The sequence below is a fragment of the Lissotriton helveticus genome, chromosome 5_1 (assembly GCF_964261635.1).
Source record: "Lissotriton helveticus chromosome 5_1, aLisHel1.1, whole genome shotgun sequence".
Lineage (NCBI taxonomy): Eukaryota > Metazoa > Chordata > Amphibia > Caudata > Salamandridae > Lissotriton > Lissotriton helveticus.
Window position 1 is genome coordinate 107,622,382 of NC_136065.1, and position 13,419 is coordinate 107,635,800.

The window sequence follows — 13,419 nt, forward strand, 5'->3', positions numbered from 1 at the left end:
GGAATTTGACAGATACCACTTTACATGACGAGCTGGGCTCGTCATGAGCGTGCGAGGAGGCTACTGCATGACGAGCCCAGCTCGTCATGAGCGTCGAAGGGGTTAAAATCGACAGTAGGCACAAAAATGCTGCCTCTCCAGAATAATGAGAGATATGTACCATGCAAGAGTACTAAATGGAAAGGACAATTTAGATTTTATTCAGACTTAGGGGTCTATTATAATGGCGGGCGGATCGCCACCGCCATAGGGGCAGTGGCGATCAGCCCACCATTATACACCGCCCGCCACCCATTTCCCCCCTGCCATATTACTATGGCGGGGGGACCCCGGCGGACAGAAAGACCGTCTGCCGGTTTTCCGCTGATCGACCAGTTGACCGGTTAGAAAAGGGGCAGGATATGATGGCGGTGTCTTTCAGACACCGCCATCCATAGTAGCATACAGGCGGATTAGTGCCTTTCCATGGCGGCGTTGCGGCCATGGAAAGGCATGCGGTGCATGACTGTGGGGGCCCGCAACAGGCACCCAGGGTGTTGGGGGGTGGGAGGACACATGAGGTACCCCCCTGCATTTGCATGGACAACGCGGCAGGCACCGAGCGGTGCCTGCCACGTTGTGCTTGCAAATGCACATGTGCCTTTTTTGTAATGCGGCGGGTTCTGGTGACAGCACCGCCCGCCGCAATGCAAAAAATGCGGGATGTGCTCACCAGTGTGGCAGGCGCATCCTAATTGCCCATGCAGGACCGCCGCACACCTAGCGCGCGGTCCCATTTCCCTGGGCGATTGCGGGCGGAAGTCCGCCCGCTATCATAATAGACCCCCCTGGTGTTTATATAGTGCATGCATGGCACAGGTGAAAATGTAAAGCTGATGTGGGGGTGTACAGTAGGTATAATACAAGGCAGGAGTGATTATCATACATGCCAACATTTTAGAAGAGCAAAGTGAGAGATTTGAAAATAAATATTTGGGAATGTATTTCCCCCAAGAGTTCTATAGAAGAAGTATCATTTTCAGGCGAAAACAGCCAACATGAAGGCAGGCAAAAATCAGGCAAAAATCGGGAGTATTCCGCCTGAATCGGGCATTGGCATGATGGAGTGTATTTTATTTATAATTTTAATCATAGTCCACTTCAAGTCATGCTCGCATGGACCATGCAATGGTGTCCGCCATCTTGGCCGCTTCAGCGCCCCCGCCATGTGACCAGGGAGCCCGTCGCCTAGGAGACAGTGGCGGGCAGGTGGGAGGAACCACGGTGGAAGGGGAGGGGGGTCTGGATTGGAAGTTTCATGCAGGCAGCGCAGGGCACCGCACGGGAGCTCCTGTTTCAGCCGGGGAGCCAGCCCTGCCTCCCTGTTCATCCGACCAGGGGTGGGGGCGTCCGGCGCCTGGAGCAGCACAGCTGGCGGAGGACCCCCACTCAGTGACAGCAGCCCGGCGGGATGGAGCAGGGCAGGCGCTGCAGCAGCTGATCCCGGGCAGGTAGCGCTGAATTATTTACCTGCAGCTTCTAGCAGTATCCCGAGCCATGGAGCTCCAGAGCATGGCCAGCGCCTTCCACCAGCTGACCCCCGGCAGCGGTAAGTGCACGTCCCTGGAAGGGGCATATATGCAGCTCAAAACTGACCTGCCTCTTGGCACTTTAAATTGTGGCTGTAATTATCAGCAACACGGCTTGTCAGTCTAGGAGGATGAAATGCGTAGTCAGTTTTACCCAGCACTAGTTGCGCGCAGCACCCTCCCAACCTGCTCAACTTTCTCAGTCAGACGGGCACTAGACTTTCAGGCTAATCACACGTAGATCTCTGCAGCAGGCGCTTAACCCCATGCACTATCTGAATAGGATATTCATTGCATTATGTGCTGAGGCGCCTGAATTGTAAATATACTATTCAGGGACCACGTGCATGACCTTTATTGAAGATGTGCTATCCGGTTCTCAAATTGTGAAATTTGAAAGAAAATAACCTGATGACGTATTGTGAAACCCTCAAGGAACTAGCTTGTATACACAATGTCCGAACATTAGCATAAAATACGTGTATAACAGGTAAACATGTATTTTATCTCTGGTGTCAAAACACATTATTACCGTTATGAGTAAATTCTATTGGTTTGGTCTCCATATCGGATATTGCTCTGACGCGATTGCCCTCCCCTATTATGTATTTATCATGACCTGCGTGCAGCAGGTTCAGTTGCACCGGCGCCCATCACTCTGGTCCCATTGAACCCTGATAAAGGCTGCGTTTACCAGTCCAAAGCAGTCAACGGGAGCGTTTTCCTTGCTTGAACAGGGCCCTGGCATCCACGCATCTCCGCGCAGCCAACACAGCCTGATGCGAATGTTTATCCTGCTACTTGTGGAAGTTGCTATCAGCTTCCAGAATGAGGAGTATGTGGGTTACGGCAGAGGAATTCGTTGCAAAAGCGTCTTTAGTGCATTGTGATGGAATCAGCAGGGAAATGTATTAACATGTCTTGCTCTAAGTGAGATGTGCACCTCTCAAACATGTGAGGATTGAGCGTCAGGGTCCGTATTCTGCAACCACCTGCCATTTATGTAGCCTCCGACACATATTAAATAGATATTATCTCAGGAAATGTGCATGTGATTTTTTTTCTTCTCTTAATTTCTCGGAGCAATAATTGATTGATTAAGCGAACCTTAAATAACCGAGTTGAGGTTGTAGGTTAGGTGACTGCGACATCTTAAGGCTATAGTGTGTAGGACCTATGAACTACTAGTGCATGCTGTGAAACTTTCACATAGCAGTTTATTCACCAACTTAAGTACCTCACATATACCGTAGGATTTCGACATTTGCCTTCAAATTTAAACAACAGTGATCACGTTGTCCTGCAATAAGTGCACGAACAGCCTCGCCCCCAAAATCTTGAATTAACCTCATCGTTCTGCCCAATCAGCAGATGCCTCAGAGCATGACATACTTGCCTGACGTCGCAGACTCTTGGAATAAGTTCCTGCTTCTGGTAATTCTTGATGTCGTCAGGCAGGGTGAAGCCCGGCATGGTCAGTCAAGGATACACTTCCAATATCTTGGAATCCGACCCCAGAATATTGGAGTAAGTGGCTGACACACCACAATATTCCAATAGGGTCTGGCCCTCCAGAATCATGGAATAAGTTACCTGGTGTCCCCCCAACCCACATTTTGGGTTAGGGGTTTTGTCTAGCAGAATCGTGGCTGGAATGCTCAGCTCCACAGAATTCTGAGTTAAGGTGCCAATTGCACAGAATTTTGGTGAGAGGGTTTAATCATGCAGAATCCCCTTTTAAATATTTGTTTATTTTAGAATGTAGGATGCTAGACCCTGAAGAATGAAAGGGAACTTTTCCAAGCGTACTCTGATAAGCAACGTGTGCATCATCTGCAAAAGGAAGAGAACTGACATAAAAATACAGTGGTGAAGCAAATGAGAAATACATACATTTGTGGTTAGCATTTAAAAGATATGCACATTTGTAGTCAGCTGTAACTAAACCTATATATATATAGAAAAGTGTTTGAGCACTTTTCAAGTCATATTTTCATTTCACCATCTTTCTATCAATGTGATGGGAGTGGTCAACTTTAAAAATACACCATTTTGCTTTATCTGCTTTTAAAAACATACAACTTCAAAACCCCAATTTCAACTTTTCGTTAAATCCTAATGCCTGTGTGTGTGTGTGTGTGTGTGTGTGTGTGTGTATGTATATATATATATATATATATATATATATATATATATATATATATATATATATATATTATCCACCAATTTGTTCAATTGCAAGCGCACTCTTCGCACGGGCGGTGCATGACAGTGGAGATGAACTGTCCCCACGATTAAATTTCCACCAAGAAAAGATTAATGTCCGCACTCGCTCAATCCGTCAATTTGGGTTTATTTCACAAGAGACTACAAACAAGGGGATTATTTGTAGTCTCTTGTGAAATAAACCCAAATTGATGGATTGAGCGAGTGCGGACATTAATCTTTTCTTGGTGGAAATATATATATATATATATATATATATATATATATATATGAGAGAGAACGAGACGAACAGTATGGTACATTTGTAATAAGCAGCAGCTGTAGGGATGAGGGTGGGGTAGGGCTGTGGTTTGTACATGAAGGAGCCATGGGGCCTACTTGAACCTGTACGCGCTGATGAGAATTTGACATAATATGTATAATTGTGGTGCAGTTGACGGGGTTTATACCTGTGAGATCTGCAGCAGCACAACATTACCGCACCAGTGGGAAGTCCAGAGACTCAGCAGGCGATAACAAAGTGGGTGGTTCTTGGGCAGGTGTAATAGGTGAATTTTAGTTTGGCTTGAAGATTTACAATGAGGCAGCAAGTCCTGGGATAGGTGCCTGATCACCCATAACATAGAGTACGCGCTCCAGCACCCCTGGTGTCTTGGGATAAGGCTGTAATCCTGCAGGATTTTGGGATATGTGCCGGATCGCTGATGATCTTTGGATACATGCCTGATCATTCAGTATCCTGGGATATAGATCTGATATTGCAGGATTTTAGGTTACCTGCCTGTTCACCCAAGATCTTGGGGTCCATGTCTGATCCTGCGAAATCTCGATCAAACTTTTGGGATACAAGCATGATCACGCAGTATCTTGGAATACGAGTCTGATGCAGTAGGATCTTTGAATATGTGCCTGATCAATCATAATCTTGGAATACATGGCTGATCACTCAGAATTTTAGGATACATGCCTGATCCCCAATTACCTTTGGATAAATGTCTGATCCCATAGACTCTCTGGATATATGCCTGATCACCCAGGGTATTGGAATCAGAGTTTGATTTTGAGCTATACGCCCAATGAACCAGAATTTTGGATTCACGTCTGAGTGCCAATAATTTTGACATTTGTGCCTGACTGCAAGAATCTTTGGACATGTGCCTGATTTCTCAGAATCCTTGGATGTGTGCCTGATCTCCCTGGGTCTTGAAATAAATGCCTCATTACAAAATTCCGTTGGCTACATACCGGTCATTCAGTATCTTGTAATTATTGGCTGATACTCTAGGATTTTGTAATATGTACCTTATCTCCTAGAATCTAGGAATGCTTGTCTGACTCCCAGAGTCTTGGAATGCATGCCTGGTCTCCCAGAGTCTTGGAATGCATGCCTGGTCTCCCCGAGTCTTGGAATGCATGCCTGGTCTCCCAGAGTCTTGGAATGCATGCCTGGTCTCCCAGAGTCTTGGAATGCAAGCCTGGTCTCCCAGAGTCTTGGAATGCATGCCTGGTCTCCCAGAGTCTTGGAATGCATGCCTGGTCTCCCAGAGTCTTGGAATGCATGCCTGGTCTCCCAGAGTCTTGGAATGCATGCCTGGTCTCCCAGAGTCTTGGAATGCATGCCTGATCTCCCAGAGTCTTGGAATGCATGCCTGATCTCCCAGAGTCTTGGAATGCATGCCTGATCTCCCAGAGTCTTGGAATGCATGCCTGATCTCCCAGAGTCTTGGAATGCATGCATGCCTGATCCCCCCCAGAGTCTTGGAATGCATGCATGGTCTCCCAGAGTCTTGGAATGCATGCCTGGTCTCCCAGAGTCTTGGAATGCATGCATGCCTGATCCCCCCCAGAGTCTTGGAATGCATGCCTGGTCTCCCAGAGTCTTGGAATGCATGCCTGATCTCCCAGAGTCTTGGAATGCATGCCTGGTCTCCCAGAGTCTTGGAATGCATGCCTGGTCTCCCAGAGTCTTGGAATGCATGCCTGATCTCCCAGAGTCTTGGAATGCATGCCTGATCTCCCAGAGTCTTGGAATGCATGCCTGATCTCCCAGAGTCTTGGAATGCATGCCTGATCTCCCAGAGTCTTGGAATGCATGCCTGATCTCCCAGAGTCTTGGAATGCATGCCTGATCTCCCAGAGTCTTGGAATGCATGCATGCCTGATCCCCCCCAGAGTCTTGGAATGCATGCCTGATCTCCCAGAGTCTTGGAATGCATGCATGGTCTCCCAGAGTCTTGGAATGCATGCCTGGTCTCCCAGAGTCTTGGAATGCATGCATGCCTGATCCCCCCCAGAGTCTTGGAATGCATGCCTGATCTCCCAGAGTCTTGGAATGCATGCATGGTCTCCCAGAGTCTTGGAATGCATGCATGCCTGATCCCCCCCAGAGTCTTGGAATGCATGCCTGATCTCCCAGAGTCTTGGAATGCATGCCTGGTCTCCCAGAGTTTTGGAATGCATGCATGCTTGATCTCCCAGAGTCTTGGAATGCATTGCTGCTGATCTTTCTGTATCTTGAAATAAACGTCTGACCCTGCAGGATCTTGGGATCCATGCCCGATTGCACAGAATCCTGGGATGTGTGCCTGAACGTCCCTAATCTTGGGATGTGCACCCGGGAGTCCAGACTATTGGTATGTGTGCCTGATAGAATGAAATCCTGGGGTGTGTGCCTGATCAACCAAAATCTTGGGATAGATGCCGGGTTGGCCAGAATCTTGGGGCACATGCCCGATCACCCATTACCTTTGGATAAATGTCGGACCCCATAGACTCTCTGAATATGAGCCTAACCGCCCCGTACATTTGGTGAGATGCCTGATCAACAAGTACAATGAAATATCTGATCCTGCAGGATCTTGGGATGTGTGCCTGATCTCTCAGAATCATGGCATACTGGCTTTATATTCCTCAATTTTGGAATACATGCCTTATCGTTCACTATCTTGGAAAAAAGGTCTCATTCTTCAGGATCTTGGCATGTTTGCCTGATTGTCTAGAATATTGGGATGTGTGCCTGATAGTCCAGGATCCTGGGATATGTGCCTGAATTCCCAGACTCTTGGGATAGTTTAGGATGACTGTACACATGCTATATAGCTGATTGGGTCAGGACTATTAGAGGTTCTTATCAAACGCGATGGGACCTACAGACATAGTCCGTCTGTAGTGTTCAGTTCGTGAAGATGCCAGTCGAGATGTGGTTTGGATGTGCGTGATGTGAGTGCGGTCTGTGTTGGTCTCCAATTTAGAGAGATGGGTTATGAGCGTAGTCTTGATAGCTGGGAAGGAAGAAGCAGTTATCGGTTCGTGAGGGAGTTCCACTGCAGAGATCTAAGGAGACTGAAGCATCCGACTCAAGATGACGCACCTGGCGGTTCTGGTGCTGTGCAAAGGTTGTGGTTGGAAAAGCAGGGATATTAGGAATGGGACTAGCTAGCGCGATCTTGGAAGAGGTAAATGCTGGGGGGTACCATGGATAGCTTTAGAAGTCAGAATTAGCATTTTCTACGGACCCACATTTCATGCATCCAGCAAACCCTACTTACTCATAAGAACAGGTGCTGTCTCGACTGAGGACATTACCAAGGAGTTGTGTGGCAATGTTGATTACCTTGTCAGGAGAAGAGCATGGTGTGAGGCCATGTAGTATTTTTCTTAACATATGTATCTAGTTTTCTAATGCCCATATTCTTGGAATAAGTTCTTGACTGCAGAATTCAGGAAGAACTTCTGGGTGCCACAGGATCCAGAAATAAATTCCCGGCCTTGCAGAGTGTTGAAATGTGTACCTGTTGTAGCGAAATCCACAAATAAACACCAAGCCCTGCAGAACTGGACCGTGTAAAATCAAGAATTGAGAGGCAGGCCCCGTAGGATAGAAAAGTGCCTCGCACTTCAGAATCTTAGACCCGGTCCCTCGGCTTTCAGAATACTTCAGTTGTTGCCTAGCCCTTCAGAATGTTGGAATCGGTGCCTACTGCTGCAGAGTATTGAAATAAGTGTCAACCCCTCCAGAACCCTGGAATCGGTGTCAACCCCTCCAGAACCCTGGAATCGGTGCCTAGCCCTGCAGAACCCTGGAATCGGTGCCTAGCCCTGCAGAACCCTGGAATCGGTGCCTAGCCCTGCAGAACCCTGGAAAATGTGCCTAGCCCTGCAGAATCCTGGAATCTGTGCCTAGCCCTGCAGAACCCTGGAAAATGTGCCTAGCCCTGCAGAACCCTGGGAAATGTGCCTAGCCCTGCAGAATCCTGGAATCTGTGCCTAGCCCTGCAGAATCCTGGAATCTGTGCCTAGCCCTGCAGAACCCTGGAAAATGTGCCTAGCCCTGCAGAATCCTGGAATCTGTGCCTAGCCCTGCAGAACCCTGGAAAATGTGACTAGCCCTGCAGAATCCTGGAATCTGTGCCTAGCCCTGCAGAACCCTGGAATCTGTGCCTAGTCCTGCAGAATCCTGGAATCTGTGCCTAGCCCTGCAGAATCCTGGAATCTGTGCCTAGCCCTGCAGAATCCTGGAATCTGTGCCAAGCCCTGCAGAATCCTGGAATCTGTGCCTAGCCTCACTGGATCATGGAATCTGTGCCTAGCCCTGCAGAATCCTGGAATCTGTGCCTAGCCCTGCAGAACCCTGGAATCTGTGCCTAGCCCTGCAGAACCCTGGAATCTGTGCCTAGCCCTGCAGAACCCTGGAATCTGTGCCTAGCCCTGCAGAATCCTGGAATCTGTGCCTAGCCCTGCAGAATCCTGGAATCTGTGCCTAGCCCTGCAGAATCCTGGAATCTGTGCCTAGCCCTGCAGAATCCTGGAATCTGTGCCTAGCCCTGCAGAACCCTGGAATCTGTGCCTAGCCCTGCAGAATCCTGGAATCTGTGCCTAGTCCTGCAGAATCCTGGAATCTGTGCCTAGTCCTGCAGAATCCTGAAATCTGTGCCTAGCCCTGCAGAATCCTGGAATCTGTGCCTAGCCCTGCAGAACCCTGGAATATGTGCCTAGCCCTGCAGAACCCTGGAATCTGTGCCTAGCCCTGCAGAATCCTGGAATCTGTGCCTAGTCCTGCAGAATCCTGAAATCTGTGCCTAGCCCTGCAGAATCCTGGAATCTGTGCCTAGCCCTGCAGAACCCTGGAATCTGTGCCTAGCCCTGCAGAACCCTCGAATCGGCACTCAGCCCTGCAGAATCCTGGAATCTGTGTCTAGCCCTGCAGGATCCTGGAATCTGTGCCTAGCCTTGCAGGATCCTGGAATCTGTGCCTAGCCTTGCAGAATCCTGGAATCTGTGCCTAGCCTTGTGGAATCATGGAATCTGTGCCTAGCCCTGCGGAATTCGGGAATCCATGTATAGGCCTGCAGGATCCTGAAATCGGTGCCTAGCCCTGCAGGATCCTGGAATCGGTGCCTAGTCCTGCGGGATCCTGGAATCAGTGCCTTGTCCTGCGGGATCCTAGAATCAGTGCCTAGCCCTACAGTATTTTGAAATAAGCCTCCAGGTCTTAGAATACGTGCTCCGACTTTCGCAGGATTGGCATACATACGTGCCAGGCCATGCTGAATCCTGGAGAAACTGCCCCCTTCCTCCCAGTATCTTTAAAAATGCGCCTCGCCCTCAGAATCTTGACATGCGTTTTTTGCTCCTCAGAATCTTGAAGTCAGTGCTGAACCCTCAGCTACTTTGAATTAAATTCTCGATCCTGCCTCTCCGGAACCTTGATATTAGTGCCTTGACGCTTTATGCCACGCGCTAGGCGCTGTTTTCATTGAGCATGCCTGTGCTGGAGTCCCTCTTCCCTTTCACTGAGGGTCCTCTCAATCGGTGAGCATCTGATTGATGCCCCCTGGGTCCCGGGCAGGAAGCTTTCAGTTTCTTTGTAGATTTGCTAAGAGCGCGGCTTCTCCAAGCCCCAGGATGTGCTGCTGGTGGAGGGGGTCTGTCGAGGGCCCTTTTATTGGCTTCGGACATTTCCCCCTGGTGTTAGTAATGGGCAGGTTTTATTGGGAACGTGTGAGAAATCACTGCAGGTCGTAAAAGGTGAACTTTTGAACTTGGGCAAAGGGCCTTGGAGCAATTATCTGAAGCCAGAACAGGGAGAGAGCCCGCGGTACAGAGGGGATATGGGGCAGAGAGGCGAGAACGCGCGCGCCGAGCCCTCGTGCATGTTTGTGCAAAGTGTGCATCCCGAAAAACACTGTAGCAGCTATGCGTTGTGAGTGTGACAAAAATCTGACTGTCTCAGCATTATACCTACAGCTATGCGTTGTGAGTGTGACAACTCACACATTGTGTCAGCATCATGCCCACATCTGTACGTTGTGAGTTTAACAAAACTCTGACTGTCAGCATTATACCTACAGCTGTGCGTTGTGAGTGTGACACTTTACATCTGTGCGTTGTGAGTGTGACACTTTACATCTGTGCGTTGTGAGTGTGACACTTTACATCTGTGCGTTGTGAGTGTGACACTTTACATCTGTGCGTTGTGAGCGAGCATCTCAAGACCTACACACTGTATCATAATGATAACTACAGCTGTGCGTTGCGAGTGTGACACGTTGCATCTGTGCGTTGTGAACGACCATCTCAAAACTCAGACTTTTTCAGCATTTTATCTACAGCTGTGCGTTGTGTATGACAAAACTCACACATTGTGTCAGCATTATACCCACATCTGTACGTTGTGAGTGTCATGTTACATCTGTGCGTTGTGAGCGAGCGTCTCAAAACTCAGACTTTATCAGAAGTATACCTACAGCTGTGCGTTGTGAGTGTGACAACTCACACATTGTCAGCATTATACCCACATCTGTACGTTGTGAGTTTGACAAACTCTGACTGTCAGCATTATACCTACAGCTATGCGTTGTGTGTGACATATCTCACACATTGCATTATACCTGCAGTTGTGCGTAGTGAGTGTGACATTTTACATCTGTGCTTTGTGTGCGAGCATCTCAAAACTCACTGTATCAGCATTATATCTACATGTGTGCGTTGGGTGTGTGACAAAACTCCGAATTATACCTACATCAGTGCGCTGTGTGTGACAAACTCAGACCTTTTCAGCATTATACCTACAAATGTGCGTTGTGAGTGTGACACAACGCACTCATTGTATCTACGTTATACACACCTCTATGCGCTGTGAGTGTGAGAACTCGCAGACTGTGTCAGCATTATATCTACATGTGTGCGTTGTGAGTGTGCAGCCTCACACTCAGTGGTTCTATATCTGCGACATATCTGTGCGTATCTGGGAACTCACCGGTGGCGTCAGTTGTTTATATTCCCTCGTGCGTGTGTGCACGCCCATCAAAAACGTCACTCAACACATATCGGAAGGATACTTGTATACATTGTGTGTTATAATTGTGTGCTCGTGTCTCTTGAGTCTGATTGACACTAGAAGGAATCATATGTGCATGTTTAAAAGCCACTGCGGTTGTATCGGAGAGGAACCCGGGCAGCTTCTATTTGGGTACTGGGGGAACACGTGGGATTTTGGACAGACAGACAGACAGGCAGGCAGCGTTGCATTGACCCAGGCACTTTAATCGGAATGAGAAATATTTTAGGAGAAACAAGAAGTAAAAGATGAAAAGTGTCTGCTTAGGAGAAACCCTCGCGAGCCCCCCTCCTACGACAGGAGAGTCCCAGTAAATGGCGTGGCTGCTCTGTGCTTAATATGCTTTCATGTAGCTCCTGTCAGCAGAGCAGCCCTTACTGGGGGCCTTTTGACTGTAACCGGAGCACGGAAGGGCAGGGTGGTTGGGCCCGGTAAAGAACCGGTCACAGAGGCCGAGCAGCCGCCTCTGTCCTTGGACTTTTATATGGCGCCTCCCCAGGGGGAAAGCGGGTTTGCACAGACTCGCACGGTTTGTGGTGCTCGAGTGGAGTAGTGTGGCTCACTGGTTAGAGGCGGCAGGCCCGAGAGCAGAAGTCGGCCCGGGACCAGGGTTCAATTCCCGACGCGGCAGGGTCGTGGACCTTGGTCAGCGGACTCGATAATTCTCGCTTCGGTGCTTACTCTAATCAGGGGTTCCACTCGGCAACTCTGGGCATTAGCTTGCCTAATCTCCACAACGGCCCCACCAATTCCGGGGATGCCTGGCTCCACCTTGGGGACTCCCAGCAAGGGACCATCCCACAGGGAAAGCCAGGACGGGTTCCCCAGAGTTATACAGCGCCAGGAGACCTATGGACGGGTAGCAGTGCGCTTTACAAGCTCAAAAACATTTACATTTAACATTTAACAGTGTAGACGCCGGGATTAGAGCTCCGCGCCGGGTTCCAACGCTCCTCGGGACACGTCAGGCTTGTTGCTTTGTTGAATTTACTGAAGCAAGCGGCCCAAAAGTTCAATTGCCTGCTGTTGTATATGGTGGTTCGTTGTTTTTATATATTGCAAAAAAAAAACATTATTTTTAGAAACCAATGTTACATTCAATTTCTATAGTTGTACCCACTGACTCTTAACAACCATTCTAGCAAAGGTTAACACAGATCCAGAGCCAGATTAAGAAATGTAGAGGCCCTAAGCACTTTACTTACAAGATTTTGGTGCCCCCCCCCCCCGCCCATATATATCTAATTTAAAATATAAACAATAATAGACCGCAAAATACAATTTAATTTTTCGAAATGAAACAAAACTTACAGTAAGAGGGAAAATAATGTTTCTTTTTGTATACTACCACTTTATAGGTTCAGCTGCACCGTGTGCAGTTTTACTTTTGCACCATATGGTCCATGGTAAATCCGGCAATGGAAAAGTTCTGTGGTGCCCCCTCTCTTGACGCCCTAAGCACATGCCTATTTTGCATAATGGTTAATACTGCCCTGCACACATCAATGCCAGGTCCACTCCTAAATTTGATTTCGCTGTTTAAAGAGCTTGATTTTACGAATGTAAATTCCAACTAGAAGTCACAGAATGTGAACGTACATTTGCTGATGGATTTTCGCACACAGTAAAATTGCACCACTGTGGTATAAATGTATTTCTTATGGAAGCTGTGATGTGGCTATGGAGGGGCAGGATACCCTAAAGAGATTACTGTCTGTGAACTGCTCTTTTCTTTTTAAGAATGCACATTCAGGTGGAGAGCTACTCCATCCATAGGCAGGAGACTTGCACGTGTTCTGTTAGTGTGTAGACCATGGCTACTCGCTAATTTTCTCAGGAGCTAAAATGCTTGGTTTGTTATGTGACTGAGGGCTGCATTGATGCCAGCAGGGTGGTGGTTGGGGCAGGGGAAGTGGGGTTGGCTTGCGGGGGGATGGGTTGTTGGTGGTATGGTGGCTATAGAAGACTCTGAAAATATGTATCTAGTGGCTGAACATAACAACGGGAAACCAGAAAACCTGGGATTAATCCTGGCTTCCTCACTTTACCAAATTGTGTGATCCTAGACAACTGTTTTATTTCACTTTCCCTCCTTTTTCTTCATTACTACATATGAGACCTTGAAATACATGACTTCAGGATGTGTGCTTTACAAAACCTTCTCCTGTATTTGATTAATGTTGTGTGTATGTGTATATATATATATATATAAATAAGGAACCCAGTCCACCAAGAGGGTACAGTAACACCTGACTTGCCTCGTAGTTCACAATTGGCATTGTTGTC

At 48.1% G+C, this 13,419-nt stretch overlaps 1 long non-coding RNA gene across 1 annotated transcript in view; it reads left to right on the forward strand.

Moving 5' to 3' along the window:
• The first annotated feature begins 1,319 nt into the window (after window positions 1-1,319).
• LOC144752997 (uncharacterized) overlaps window positions 1,320-13,419 on the forward strand; it is a 148,326-nt gene continuing 136,226 nt past the window's right edge. The window contains exon 1 of the long non-coding RNA XR_013594166.1: window positions 1,320-1,588. This is a non-coding gene — a long non-coding RNA (uncharacterized LOC144752997). The remainder of the gene's footprint in view (window positions 1,589-13,419) is intronic.